The 16,121-nt window shown below is 37.7% G+C and overlaps 1 long non-coding RNA gene across 1 annotated transcript; it reads right to left on the bottom strand.

Annotated features, from left to right (window-relative positions):
• Window positions 1–3,235: 3,235 nt before the first annotated feature.
• LOC129492856 (uncharacterized) lies at window positions 3,236–15,461 on the bottom strand. Its single transcript, XR_008660979.2, has 3 exons — window positions 15,341–15,461; window positions 14,317–14,427; window positions 3,236–3,317 (listed from the first exon to the last, which is right to left on the bottom strand). It is a non-coding gene; the product is annotated as an uncharacterized lncRNA (long non-coding RNA).
• Between the last annotated feature and the right edge of the window lie 660 nt (window positions 15,462–16,121).

The following is a 16,121-nucleotide window of genomic DNA, read 5'->3' as shown; positions in this document are numbered from 1 at the left end:
AAACCAGCTCCTGGATTCATTCATTTTTTTGAAGGATTTTTTGTGTCTCTATCTCCTTCGGTTCTGCTCTAATCTTAGTTATTTCTTGTCTTCTGCTAGTTTTTGAATTTGTTTGCTCTTGCTTCTCTAGTTCTTTTAATTGTGATGTTAGGGTGTTGATTTTAGATCTTTCCCGCTTTCTTCTGTGTGCATTTAGTGCTATAAATTCCCCTCTAAACACTGCTTTAGCTTTGTCCCAGAGATTCTGGCACATTGTGTCTTGCTTTTCATTGGTTTCAAAGAACTTATTTATTTCTGTCTTAATTTCGTAATTTACCCAGTAGTCATTCAGGAGCAGGTTGTTCAGTTTCCATGTAGTTGTATGGTTTTGAGTGAGTTTCTTAATCCTGAGTTCTAATTTGATTGTACTATGGTTTGAGAGACTGTTTGTTTATTATGATTTCTGTTCTTTTTCATTGGCTGAGGAATGTTTTACTTCCAATTATGTGGTTGATTTTAGAAAAAAAGTGCTATGTGGTGCCGAGAAGAATGTATATTCTGTTTATTTGGAGTGGAGAGTTCTGTAGATGTCTATTAGTTCCACTTGGTCCAGAGCTGAATTGAAATCCTGAATATCCATGTTAATTTTCTGTCTCATTGGTCTGTCTAATATTGACAGTGGGGTGTTAAAGTCTCCCACTATTATTGTGTGGGAGTCTAAGTCTCTTTATAGGTCTCTAAGAACTTGCTTTATGAATCTGGGTCCTCCTGTATTGGGTGCATATATATTTAACATAGTTAGCTCTTCTTGTTGTATTGATCCCTTTACCATTATGTAATGCCTTCCTTTATCTTTTTTGATCTTTGTTGGTTTAAAATCTGTTTTATCAGAGACTAGAATTGCAACCCTGCTTTTTTTTTTTGCTTTCCATTTGCATGGTAAATCTTCCTCTATCCCTTTATTTTGAACCTATGTGTGTCTTTGCATGTGAGATGGGTCTCCTGAATACAGCACACCAATGAGTCTTGACTCTATCCAATTTGCCAGTCTGTGCCTTTTAACTGGGGCATTTATCCCATTTACATTTAAGGTTAATATTGTTATATGTGAATTTAATCCTGTCATTATGATGCTAGCTGGTTATTTTGCCTAATAGTTAATGCAGTTTCTTCATAGTGTCAATGGTCTTTACATTTTGGTTTGTTTTTGCAGTGGCTGGTACCAGTTTTTCCTTTCCACATTTAGTGCTTCCTTTAGGAGCTCTTGTAAGGCAGACCTGATGGTGACAGAATCCCTCAGCATTTGTTCGTCTGGAAAAGATTTTATTTCTCCTTCACTTATGAAGCTTAGTTTGTCTGGATATGAAATTCTGGGTTGAAAATTCTTTTCTTTAAGAATGTTCAATATTAGCCCCCACTCTCTTCTGGCTTGTAGGGTTTCTTCAGAGAGATCCACTGTTAGTCTGATGGGCTTCCCTTTGTGGGTAACCCGACCTTTCTCCCTGGCTGTGCTTAATATTTTTTCCTTCATTTCAACGTTGGTGAATCTGATAATTATGTGTCTTGGGGTTGCTCTTCTCAAGGAGTATCTTTGTGGTGTTCTCTGTATTTCCTGAATCTGAATGCTGGCCTGTCTTGCTATGTTGGGAAAGTTCTCCTTGATAATAACCTGAAGAGTGTTTTCCAACTTGGTTCCATTCTCCCTGTCACTTTCAGGTACAACAATCAAATGTAGGTTTGGTCTTTTCACATAGTCCCATATTTCTTGGAGTCTTTGCTCATTCCTTTTCGTTGTTTTTTCTCTAATCTTGTGTTCACACTTTATTTCATTAACTTGATTTTCAATCTCTGGTATCCTTTCTTCCACTTGATCGATTCAGGTATTGATACTTGTGTATGCTTCATGAAGTTCTTGTGCTGTTTTTCAGCTCCATCACATCATTTATGTTCTTCTCTAAACTGGCTATTCTAGTTGGCAATTCCTCTAACCTTTTATGAAGGTTCTTAGCTTCCTTGCATTGGGTTAGAACATGCTCTTTTAGCTCAGAGGGATTTGTTATTACCCACCTTCTGAAGCCTACTTCTGTCAATTCGTCAAACTCCTTCTCCATCCAATTTTGTTCCCTTGCTGGTGAGGAGTTGTGATCCTTTGGAGGAGAAGAGGCATTCTGGTTTTTGGAATTTTCAGCCTTTTTGCACTGGTTTTTCTTAATCTTCGTGGATTTATCTAACTTTGGTCTTTGCTGTTGGTGACCTTTGGATGGAGGTTTTGTGTGGTCATCCTTTTTGTTGATGTTGATGGTATTGCTTTCTGTTTGTTCGTTTTCCTTCTAACAGTCAGGCCTCTCTTCTTCAGGTCTGCTGGAGTTTGCTGGGGCTCCACTCCAGACCATGTCTGCCTGGGTATCACCAGTGGAGGCTGCAGAACAGCAAAGATTTCTGCCTGCTCCTTCTCTGGAAGCTTTGTCCCAGAGGGGCACCCACCAGATGCCAGCCAGAGCTCTCCTGTATGAAGTGTCCATCGACCCCTGCTGGGAGGTGTCTCCGTGTCAGGAGGCATGGGGGTCAGGGACCCACTACAGGAGTCAGTCTGCCCCTTAGCAGAGCTCAAGCACTGTGCTGGGAGATCCGCTGCTCTCTTCCTAATTTCTATTGGTTTTTGGGCAATGGGTGGTGTTTGGTTACACGAGTAAGTTCTTTACTGTTGATTTGTGAGATTTTGGTACACCCATCACACAAGCAGTATACACTGAACCCAGTTTATAGTCTTTTACCCATCACCCTCCCCCACCCTTCCGCCAAATCCGTAAAGTCCATTATATCATTCTTATGCATTTGCATCCTCATAGCTTAGCTCCCACTTATGAGTGAGAACATGTGATGTTTGGTTTTCCATTCCTGAGTTACTTCACTTAGAATAATGGTCTCCAGTTCCATCCAGGTCGCTGTGAATGCCATTGTTTCATTCTTTTTATGGCTGAATAGTATTCCATGGTGTATATATATATACCACAATTTCTTTATCCACTCATTGACTCATGGGCATTTGGGCTATTTATTTTTGTTTACTTTTTGACTCTTTTGTAATAACACTTAGCTTAAAACAAAAACACACAGTACAGCTGTGCAAAATATTTCTTTTTATCCTTGTTCTACATATTTTTCTATTTAAAAATTTATTTACTTTTTAAATTTTTTTTTGTTAAAAACTGGGACACAAACACACACCATTAGCCAAGGTCTACTCAGAGTCAGGGTCACCAGTATTACTGCTTTCTACATCCACATCTTGTTCTACTGGGTCTTCAACAGCAATAACATGCACGGAGCTGCCATCTCTAAAATAAAGATTAAAATATAATATAGTAAATATGTAAACCAGTAATGTAATTAGTATCATTATCAAGTATTATGTACTGTATATAATTGTATGTGCTATGCTTTTACACAACTGGCAGTGCAGTAGGTTTATTTATACCAGCATCACCATGGTCATATGGGTAAGGTGTTGCACCATGACACTATAATGACTACAGTGTTTTTCAGCTTCATTATAATCTTATGGGAATGTGTAATGTGGTCAATTATTGATGGAAACCTCTAAGGGTAAAGAGGCAGAATACAACTGTGTTTCACATATGCTTCTTGATAAAGTATTATTTGATATATAATGGTTTATGACTCATATACCTGATATAAAAATTATAATTTTTATCAGTATAAAGTTACCCTATTATTCTTATTCCTTGACTTTTCTCCTTTAAGACTGACATTTCTACTCTGACTCTTTCTTAGCCTTTGCTTTGGAACATCTCAGCTTTCCTTTAATTTCCAGTGTACCCAAGCTATTTTGCTTTGTGTGTGTGTCTTTGGTGGAGAGAATATAATGGGATTTTATTTTTATTACAACGTGAATATTATGCCTTTCATTAGGAAATTCAATCCACTTTCAAGTGTTGAATTTATTTGTGTTTGCCACTATAAGAGTGATTGTCTCATTGGAGACACTCAACAAATAAATATTAAATGAATGAACAATTTCTGATACTTTGATTTCCCTACTTTCTCTCTCTTCTATTAGTACAAATACATTTTAAATTTGCTCTTGTCTTATGGAGACATCTTGTTTATAATTTTATTAGTAGTTAATTGTAGGTTTTAAAAATATATTCTATTTATGTGTATGTTCCTGAGGTTTATAAGTGCCTATTTAGTCTTTAACCACAATTCTGAAATGTTTGACTGATTTTCAAGCCCACAACAGACTATGAAGAACAACTAGCAGTCTTCATATCAGAGGCAGAAGGTAAGAATCTGCTGAATACAGCAGCAAAAGCCAGGATTGGTCATCTGTAAGGGTCTTATCTTTTAGCAATACAACTGGAGTTTATAAAACTAGCTTATCAAGAATAATCCATACAGGTTAGACACAGTGGCTCACACCTGTAATCCCAGCACTTTGGGAGGCTGAAGCGGGTGAATCTTTTGAGCCCAGGAGTTCAAGACCAGTCCAGTCAACATGGCGAAACACCATCTCCACTAAAAATACAAAAATTAGCCAGATGTGGTGGTGTGTGCCTGTAGTCTCAGCTACTTTGGAGGCTAAGGGAAGAGGATGACCTAAGCCTGGGAGGTGGAGGCTGCATTGAGCTGAGATTGTGCCACTGCACTCCAGCCTGGGCAACAAAGCCAGACACTGCCTCAAAAAACAAAACAAAACAAAACAAAAACAAAAAGAATAATCCATATAGTATGTTAGCAATGAAGCAATTGTTTCATTGAGAATTTGCTTCCAAAATAAAATTCGAATGAAATATTTGGGAAGTTAAATGTGTCAGATACAATGATCTCAGTCATTCATTATGTAGGGTCCCTAATGTCTTTTTATACTATTTAAGTTACCTGTTTAAGTATCATTATTAGCTCCATGTGGACAGAAACTTGTTTTATACTAATACATAAGTGACCTGATTCAGGCTCTATTATAATACATATTTCTAAACTACATCTTTTGCACCTACAAAAAATAGGGAGAATGTGAATACCTAGCAGAGTACTAATGTGGATTTTGATCAAAATTAAATGAAATAATCCATGTAAAAGCATTTGGCACAGGGCTTGGCATTCATCACCTCCACCACTTACTAGGTATGTGACCTCAAGTCAGTTTCTTAACCTTTCAATGCCTCAGATTTATCATCCCTAGTATAGGAATTGTCATAGTACTTACCTCAGAGATTTAATATAAAGACCTTAGAGCAAAGTGTGGTATAGCTTAAGTTCCCAGTAAATGTGAACTATTATTAGTATTTCAATGCAGGAAGGACCACATTTATACTCTGGCAGAAACCATCAGAAAAGAGTGTTCTTTTTGGACACAAATCAAGAAAACAATAGTTATAATGTGGTCCAAAGCAGGGAGATGGGATTGGGGCAGAAGACTGGTGTCCAGTCTGGGCCCACTCCTTGCCTGCAGAAACTTGGGTAGTCTTCAGTTTCTCATTTTGTATCACAGGGAAAAATACCTAATGCAGATTTCATATGCAAAACATAAGAGTTATAGTGTATGCAAATGTTCTATAATGTGTTATATCAATGCTATTTAGTAGGAACTATTTTTGATCATTTGACTGTTTTTATCACATTAGCACCTCCCATCCCATTAGCTTTCCTAACCCCATCAGCATTCAGAAATGGATTCTGTATCTTTATCAGCATAACCTCGATTTCCTTACTTTCTATTCCTTGGATATATGTCATTAACCAGTCTTGGTACAATTAGTGCAAGGAGTAGAAATGAGACTATATTCTATGAATTTCGAACTCTCCATTTTGGCAGAACAACTCTGGACCAGCCACTATAGCTGTCAGGGTAATTTATGATGTTCTTCACCAAGCTGACAGCCGGTGGAGAAAAAACTTCATGCAAGAAAAATTCCTTATATTTATTATACCTAGTTTAATATCTGATGAACCATGTTATAAGAACAATTCTTAAAATAGCCTTGAGGAGAGCACCTCCACATTGCCCAGACATACAATTTATCATGGAAATACTGGTGGAGAAAGGAGGGGAGATGGTGGTCATGCTGTGAACTTGACTGGCTTACAGACAGGACATTGGTTGGAAACCTAGCAATAAAAAAAGCAGCCCAATGTACTTTAAATGCTAACTGGCACTCTTCTAGTTGCTCTCAATTTTTTCCTTACAGTAAGCCTTCCTCTTAGGTAATACTATTATCACATCAACATGATTGTAAATAAGAATGGAGAATCAATCCAAGAAAGATACAGCATGACTACCTCCAAAGCCACTTAATTTGGAAATAGAAATGAAGAGGTGTATACTTCATCCTCAGTAGGGTTGCCTATGCTTTGTGCCTTCCTGAAACTTTTAATCATTGGAGGCCATCATAATCTTCCACATCCACCCAGTCCATAAAGCATTTGTTACATATTGACTAATATGTAACAAAATATTGTATTGCTTTTTAAGGGTATGCTATTTGTTCATCTTTTCTTCTCAACTACATACTGTCTTTAACCTCTCCTATCTCTTCCTCTCAGCCTATAAATATACAAAAGTCTCTTCAAAGAACAAACTGACCAACCAAACAAAACCATTCCCTTCACTTCCTGTCTGCTGTATTTACTTCCTTATCTGCCTGAGCCCTCCATTTCCTGAAAGAGCAGGTTACACTCATTGTCTCCACTTGGAACTCTCTGTTCTTTTGGCTTTGAGGGCACCACTCTCTCTTGCTTCTATTCTACGCTGTCTCCTTTTGCTTTCGACATTTCTGACAATACCTTTTCAGCCTCCTTCTTTGGCTTTTCTCTCATCTCTCATCTCTCTTCCCCTTTCCTAGGGCTCACCTATTAACATCCCCTGGGGTTCTTCATTTACTCCAATATCTTAAATATGCTAACAGGTATCGAATACATATTCAGATTTTATTTTTTGAGACAGAATCTTGCTGTCTCCCAGGCTGAAATGCCGTGGCATGATCATGGCTCACTGCAGCCTTGGTCTCCCAGGCTCAAGCGATCTTCCCGCCTCAGGCTCCCAAGTAGCTGGGACTATAGGCAGGCACCACCATATCTGGCTGATGTTTCTGAATTTTTAGTAGAGACAAGATCTCACTATGTTTCCCAGGCTGGTCTCGAACTCCTAAGCTCAGGCAGTACTCTCACCTCAGCCTCCTAAAGTGCTGAGAGCAACCGCACCCAACTCAAATACATATTTCTAATGAGACATGTTACTAAAGCTCAGAATTATGTCTCCAACTGCCTACTGAACACTTCAAATACAACATATCAACAAAAGAACTTACTTTCTCCCCAAATACTCTTTTTTATTCAGCTTCTTGATTGGGAGACCTCTGGAAATTATACTTAATTCTTTCTTCTCTTTCATTTGCTTCTGTGGCCCAGTTGATTCTACTCCTATTTCTTGAACACACTGAATTATTTCCATTCCACTTCCCATGTCCTCATTATTGTTCTCATTGCCTTTCCCTTGAATTACCAGAACTCTCCTCACAATGTCTCTAGCCTTCACATTCGCCCACCTTCAATGTAATCCTCACCCAGCCCGTATGTCATTAAGGTGGACTCTGAAAGCAAAATGACACTTAACACTTAACAAAGGGGAAAATCCCTTAATTGTGCCATTTTCCAGTTAAAAATCCTCAAATGGCACTCCACTGGTTTCAAAGCAAAGAAGTGTCAATTATTTGGGCAAAGTCAGGCACTTTTTTTGCCTTGACTCTTGTTTGCCCTTCCAGTGGAATCTGCATGATTCCTCCAGTGCATTCTTTGATCCCCATTTATGCCCTTTATTGTCTCCAAACTTTACATGCACATGCAATTTCCTCTTCCTAGAGTGGCTTCCCCTTATTGTTCGGCCTGGAAATCTCCAGGCATATTCTCCTTCAAAACTGCATTTAAGCATTATTCCTTCTAGGAAGACTCCCAAACCCAGTGTAGTATGAGACAAAACCACAGTATGTGAAATCTTAGGAAACCCTAACTAGATGCCAAAATGATCAGTTTAGTCTAAATTTATTTGCAGAAATTAGCTACTAGTAGGTAATGCAATAAATCAAGTTATTCTTTATCTATGAAGATATCATTTTTTGTAAGTCCCCCAAATATGGAGCTACACGAGTCATCAGAGCAGGGGTGTGAGGGTTCAGGAAAGCCTGTGCATACTTAGGTCATCTATATGAGTCAGGAATGCAGATGCATAATAAATTGGTTGGGATTTATTAATACATGCACCTGCATTTCTGCTTAAGAACCTATTGTTTGATCTAACGATGACCTATAGAACAAGCCCAAAACAAACCAAAGATATTTTCAAGGCTAAAGTATATCAGGCATATGGGAAACATGTAAATGTTCAAAGAGGATGTCCAGTAATGAGGAATCCAACATTTATCCCAATAGCAACATGTTAAATGCTCCCATGCCCTTCTGACCATTGCTGCTCAAGTGTTTCCTTCTGAGGTAATTTCTTGAAAGTGTGTGTACATGACCAGTCTCCATGGCTAACACATACACATGCATGGAACCTAGAAGCATAAGGAACAACTCTGAGGTCATTAGAAGCTAAAAATACTGAACCTTCACACTTGCCTTTGAGCAAGTATTCTTTAGCAGAAATGCCAAAGGGATTTTACTAACATGAACAAACAACAAGCCTACTCATAAAGCATGTTATGCGTTATGGATAGCGCCCCCCCATAAAAAAAAAAAAAAAAAAAAAAAAAAAAAGCCCAGGATGATTGCCTTTTACTATTGGAAGGGAGGGGGAATTTTACAAAAAGCTGCTATTTGTATAAACCTGTGGACCCACCACCCTCAATAATATACAATATAGAAAGAACTATTTGTTTCAAGATGGTCTTGTTTGTTTTCTATTTGTTTAATAATAGCTTTATTGAGGTAAAATTCCTATAGTATAAAATTTACCATTTAAAGTATATAATTAAGTGATTTTTAGATATTTACTATGTTGTGCAAGTATTACCACTATCTAATTTTTAAAAATCTTTAGCACCCCCCGAAAGAAACCCTGTTATGCAAATAATCATACAAATAACAGAGTTATTTGCAAATATGCAAATGCTGAATATTTGTATCTCCCCAAATTTCATATTTTGAAGCCCTAATCCATAATGTGATATTATTTGAAGCTAGCACTTTTAGGAGATAATGAGATTAAATCAGGTCATAAGAGTGGAGTCCTAATCCCATAAGACTGGAAGCCCTATAAGAAGAGGAAGAGAGTCAGCTCTTTCTCTCTCTTTCCATGCACATGCCCCACTGAGGAAAGGCTATGTGAGCATGCAATGAGAAGGTGGCCATCTGCAGGCTAGGAAGACAGCCCTCACCAGGAATCAAATCAGTTGGCACCTTGATTTTGGACTTCCTAGCCTTCAGCACTGTGAGAAATAAATTTTTGTTTTTTAAGTCACTCAGTTTTTGGTATTTTGTTATAGCAGCTTGAATTACCAATATAAACCCATACCCATTAGCAACCACTCCCCATGCTCCCCATTCTCAGTTCCTAAAAGCCACCACTGTACTTTCTATGGATTTGCCCATCTGGGCACTTCATATAAACGGAATCATCTAATATGTAGCCTTTTGTGACAGGCTTCTTTCACTTAGCATATTTCCAAGTTCCATTCATGATGTAGCATTTATTGGTACTTCACTACTTTTTATTGCTAAATAATATTACATTGTAAGGGTACAACACATTTTGTTTATACCTTCATCAATTCGTGAACATTTGGGTTGTTTTTACTCTGGGACTCTTATGAATAATGCTGCTGTGAACATTCATGTGCAGGTTTTTGTGTGAACATATGTCATCAGTTCTATTGTTTATATACCTAGAACTGGAATTGCTACGCCATGTAACCCTATGTTTTAACATTTCCAGGTACTGCAAGCTTACTTTCCAACGTGGCTGCATCGTTTCACATTCCCACCAGCAGTATGGGGTTTCCAATTTCTCTGCATCCTCATCAACACTTGTTATTATCTGTCTTTTTGATTTTAGACATTCTAGAAAGTGTGGAGTGGTATCTCATTGTGGTATTGATTTGCATTTCCTTAATGACTAATGCTTTCGAACATTTTTTCATGTGCTTATTGGCCATTTGTATATCTTCTTTGGAGAAATGTTTATTCAAATCCTTTGCCCATTTTTTAATTGGATTGTCTTTTTAATGTTGCATGGTATAAGTTCTCTATATATTTTGGACACAAGTCTCTTATTAGTTATACCATTTGCAAATATTTTCTCCCATTCTGTGCATTGTCTTTTAACCTTTCTAATGTGTCCATTGAAACACAAAAGTTTTTAATTTTCACGAAGTTCAATTTATCTACTTTTTTCTTTTGTCACTTATTTGTATCATATCTGAGAAACCATTACCTAATCCAAGGTCAGGAAGGATTACTCCTATGTTCTCTTTTAAGAGTTTTATTGTTTTTACTCTTACATTTAAGTTGAATATCCATTTTGAGTTAGTTCATTTTTGTATATAGTATGACATAGGATCGAGATGATCTTGTTAATCACTTTTTCCTGATATACATCAGCTTCAATTGTGAAGTTATAAATCTGCAGGTTTCCTGAAAGCCCGCATCATGTAAAGCAACTTCTGTGACAAATTTCACTTGATTAATTAATTAATTAGAGACACAGTCTAGCTCTGTCCCCCAGACTGGAGTGCAGTGGTGCCATCTTGGATCACAGCAACCTTCAACTCTCAGGTTCAAGCAATTCTAGTGCCTCAGCTTCCCAAATAGCTGGGATTACAGGTGTATGCCAGCATACCTGGCTAATTTTTGTATTTTTAGTAAAGGCACATTTTTGCCATGTTAGCCAGACTGGTCTCTAACTCCTGGCCTCAAGTCTTCCCCTGCCTTGGCCAACCAAAGTGCTGGGATTACTGGTGTGAACCACTGTGCCTAGTCATGATAATTTATTGAGTGGAGTTCTGTTCAAGATGATGGAGGGCTAAGAGCAGCAAAAGCCAGGCTCAGTGGCTCACGCCTGTAATCCTATCACTTTGGGAGGCCTGGATGGGTAGGTAGATCACCTGAGGTCAGGAGTTCGAGAGCAGCCTAGCCAACATGGTGAAACCCTGTCTCTGCTAAAAATACAAAAAGTAGCCGGGCATAGTGGCAGATGCTAATAATCCCAGCTACTCTGGAGGCTGAGACAGGAGAATTGCTTGAACCTGGGAGCGGAGGTTGCAGTGAGCTGAGATCACGCCACTTCACTTCAGCCTAAGTGACAGAGTGAAATTCCATCTTAAAAAAAAAAGGGGGGGGGAAAAGAGAAAAGGCAGCAAAGATAATTTTTTGGCAAGATTATTAGCCAATTTTAAGAGCTATTATTACATTTCGAATGTGATTTTAAATTCTCAAAGTTGGACAGATAGCCGGCAAAGAATGGTCACAGACCTTTTCCCTAATATTTTAAGTTGCTTCAAACCAGTTATTAAATCTTATATGTATTCTTTAAAGATTTATTCCACATGGGTTTGATTAATTTACACAGACTTCTTCCAAAACTGTATCTAAACCACATTGTTGATATCTAAGAAACTCTATGAGCTTCTTCAAAAGCCCTCTTAAAAATACAACAAAATCATGTTAGCAACTCCAGATTCCAAGTTGAAATCCTCCCACTTTAGTATAAGAACCATCAGTTTTGAATGAGTCTGGATACGAAAACTTATTTTCCCATTTTGAGGAGAAAATACCTTTTTAGAGACTCTTTCTTGAATGGATATTTGTTATAACATATTTGGGCTTAGGGCTAAAACCTTTGGTTTGTAAGCTGAGGTTTTCATTTGCACTTACCATCAACAGCGTATAAGCTGAAAAGAATCTCAGGTCTGGTTGCTATCCTGAGCTACTGCAAAGAAGAAACCACTGAGAACAAGAGCATTTAAATTATTGTACATCGCATTTGCTATTTGCTGCCATTATTCTTCTATTAAAGGAGGATAATCAACTGATATGATATTGTAGATCACAGTGCCTAGTGCATTGCAGGTCCTCAATATATGTTGATTCCTCTTTTCTTTACATATTTCTGAGGTACAGAAAGAAGTTCTTAAAATGGTTTTTATCTGTAATCATTTTGGAAAATTCGCTATGAAGATGGAAATTTGTGAACAAAGGAGAACTTGCAAATGCCATTTTACTGAGCATGTTACTGAATGGTTATATAAGGAGTAAATATTCTCTCAGCATTAATAAGTAAATATGAACCAATAAGAACACAGGTGAGGACTCTTTTCCTAACCAGGATAGATGGCTAAGGTTTATAGGGCAATAAATTAGACTATTTGTATCCAAAGCAATATTGTTGTCACCACCAATTGTAATAAGCATTTTTATAATTTATGCCTTTAATGTGTTTATTATGAAAAAGCTTCAAAGTATATTGCACAAGTGGTAGTCTGCTCCAGAAGTGGAAATTTGGGAAACTTGGTTTTTGGACTCAGCCTATTCACTATTATTTGGTTGATGGGTTTATTATTATTATTATTATTATTATTTAAAGGCCTGAGACAGTAGAGACTTTCTAATAAAATATGCTGCAGTGATGAAAATTATGCCATGTCTTTTGTCTTAATATCTATAAGAACACTGAAAATTGGCCTGACAATGAGTTACAGGATAATTTGTAAAAATGCATAGTGGGTTTACTATAAATATAGTTTACTTCAAAACCACAGAGATTGCTCACAATCATTGCTCTATGTAACTAGGCAAAGCAATTTAGCAGCAAATAGATGACAAGAGTCATGAAAAATATTTTTTGGACTTGTTAAGTGAGAGCAAAGAACAAACAGGGGGGATTTAAGTGAGTTAAGAAATGGTTTTCCAGTTCTTACATTAATTTATTCAGGATGTGAAAGTGAAAAAGCATTCAAAACCTTTGCATCTAAATCTTAATCTGGTGAAATTTCTTCTTTCAATTACAGTTCAAAGGCAGTTATTAACTACTCATTGTGTGAGGGACACAGGAAAAAGAGTATACAATCTTTAATGGGAATAAGCTTCCATTTTACTTACTTTGGAGGCAAAAATATGCAGAAACAGTTTAAGTACAATCTCCTAAGAATAAAAATGAATACAATATTTCCCAACATGAAGTTGTCAGGAAACAACTGATTCCAAGTATTACCTACCCGTCCCAGGTGTCATGTGAGGTCACACTTCCTTTGATGCCCAAATCACATTAGACTGAACTCCCACTATACCTCACCAAAGGATGCACAGGACCCGTCCTCCACATGTTTCTAAGGATCCCCAGGGAGTGCTTTCGGGATTCTGGTTTTTGCTGGATTTTGCTGTTTTTAAATTAATTCATTTGTTTATTTTGGTCGGGTGCATTTCCCTTTAGCACAATCCACTGGAACAAAATAATATATGACATCAATACATAACCCTAAATCTAGGTTATTCAGGATTCCAAAACACTGCAGAAGGACTTTAGCAGAACAGCAAGTGTTGCTTCCAGGCATCCCAGCAAGGACAGTGCCTCCCCCATAATATGAATTGGTAAATATATGCTTCCATGTCACAACTACAGCCTTCCAGTAACTATTGGACAGGGAGTGTTTAGTAAAGAACAAATATACATCTCTCAAGAAAAAAACTAATATTTATAAAACATCTTTCCAGAAAGAATTATGATCCATAGAGATGCAATTCTACCCACCAGACAAAACAAAACAAAAACAAAAAGCCTATCTTTTACACAATATGTGTAAAGAGTAAGACCTTTCAGTTTTACTTTTGGTGGACAAAAATGCCCATCAAATGATTTCCTACAAACCAAATAGCAGTTACCCCAAAGGTTAATTCAGATCTCTCTGGAGAAACTGAAACGAGCCTTAAAATGTGAATTTTCCTTTTTGATTTTGCAGTAATCAAGGTTTAAAAAACATTAGGGTTCAGATTCATCCAGAATATGCCATTCCCCAAGAAAACAAAGGGGTAGACACTCTAGAGGAAGATGGAAAATATTGTATCAGATGAGCAGGGTTAATCCCTTCCCAAGCCATTAACAATCTCCATGGGTCTGTGAATATCGCTCCACTGACCCCCAGTTTCCCCACTTGTACTTTAATAATAATCTTATTTTACAGGGTTTTATAAAAATTAAATGAGAAGAATGCATGTGAAAATGCCTAACATGGTGTTTGGCACTGTATCAGTCTGTTTTCGTGCTGTTTATAAAGACATACCCAAGACTGAGCAATTTACAAAAGAAAAAAGTTTAACTGGACTCACAGTTCCACGTGGCTCGGGAGGCCTCACAATCATGGCAGAAGGCGATGGAGGAGCAAGTCACATCTTAAGTGGATGGCAGCAGACAAAGAGAGAGCTCATGCAGAGAAACTCCTGTTTTCAAAAACCATCAAATCTTGTGAGACCCATTTACTATCAGAAGAACAGCACCAGAAAGACCAACCTCCATGATTCAATCATCTCCCACCAGGTCCCTCCCACAAATCCTGGGAATCATGGGAGCTACAAGATGAGATTTGGGTGGGGACATAGAGCCAAACTATATCAGGCACATAGCTGATGTTCTCCTTCTTTAATAGGGTAGAATACGGTGTATGTTGCATCATTCAGTACTGAAAGAGCTCAAAATGACATTGTTTAACCCATGGTATTTGCCACCTCCAATCCAAGGAGCCATATTCCAGAGTTACAAGAGAAAGAGAAAACATTTCAAGTTGATGCCTGCATTTCTAGGTAGAACCACATGATGACTTCCTTCCCGTTATTATAGCCCTGGCTCCCTGTTAGTCAGGGAAGATGAACCTAGAGGAAGTAGAAGGAAGAAGAGTGGCATGCAGGAAGCTTCCCTAGAAACATTCTCATTAGCCTTCGTTGGGTCGGTGCCTCAATACACCAGCCCATCATCATCATGATCATCAACACCATTATCATCATTATTGTGCTCTGTAGCAGCCACAGACCTGGCAGTTCTCGATGGCCATTTACAGAGTGCCCACATGTGCTGGGCTCTGTGAGAGACTATACAGACACCGGAAAATCAAGTGAAGAGTCATTCTGCTTGCAAATGGGCAGTGAAGAGAGTGCTTCCCATCCCTTCATATTTGCCTTCGATGGCTAAGAATGAGGTACATTGTTGCCTGTGGAGTTAGGAAAACAACTGCATGACCCACTTTCCCATATCTCTTAGCTATTGCAGGTCATACAATCTCAGGGCTGGAAAAGATCCTAGAAATGATCAGACTCACTTTGCAAAAGGACATGAAAGTCCAGAGAAGCTGTGACTCACCTGAAGTCAGGGTACTCATCAATGAGAACAGGAACAGGAGCGTGGGTTGCCTACTTTCAAGCCCAGCAGACTTTCCAGCATACCACCATGCCTCTCTTCTTGAATAATTTCCCAAAGTTCTAAGAAACATGAGTAAAATATACCTGATGCTAAAACAGTATAAGTATTTCTGGTAGAAGTAGTAAATTGCCTGTTTCTACATTAGAACATTGATTTTATAAAGGTTATTATTACTAAGAAGACAAAGAGAATATTTCCAAAATGTCGACAGTTGGTGTACTTTTCTGGAATTCCAATTTGCTTTCATGGTTAAATTTTGGAGTCTCAAATTTTATTATTAAATTATCATATCTTTAACTATTAAATGGTATCTAATTTCATGATTGAAGACAGTAAAGGTGCTAGGTATAAAAAGGCAGCATAATCTTTCTAATAGTGTCATGGAAGGGCCCTTTTGAAGCCAAAGTCTTCAAATGTAATTCAGCCAGAATGTACTATGGTATTATGTGTGCCTTTTCTTGATTTTTTTTCCCATTAAAGAATGTTGAATTTGAATGTTTTGTTTTAGACACTCCCAATTTTGGTGTGGGGGCATAGGACTTGAACAGACTGGCTCTAATTCTTTATAAGAAAAAGTAATGTATAACCTAGTAGAGAGCATAGGCTTTGGAGTCCAAAGATTTGAGTTCAAATTCCAAATTATTCAGTCTCTCTAGACTTTAGTGTGCCATATGATAAATGGTGATAAGAATTCTTTCTGTGGATACTATCTGGGATTAGT

The sequence above is a fragment of the Symphalangus syndactylus genome, chromosome 1 (genome assembly GCF_028878055.3).
Source record: "Symphalangus syndactylus isolate Jambi chromosome 1, NHGRI_mSymSyn1-v2.1_pri, whole genome shotgun sequence".
In the NCBI taxonomy this organism is placed as follows: domain Eukaryota; kingdom Metazoa; phylum Chordata; class Mammalia; order Primates; family Hylobatidae; genus Symphalangus; species Symphalangus syndactylus.
This window is presented reverse-complemented; position numbering and strand designations above follow the sequence as displayed.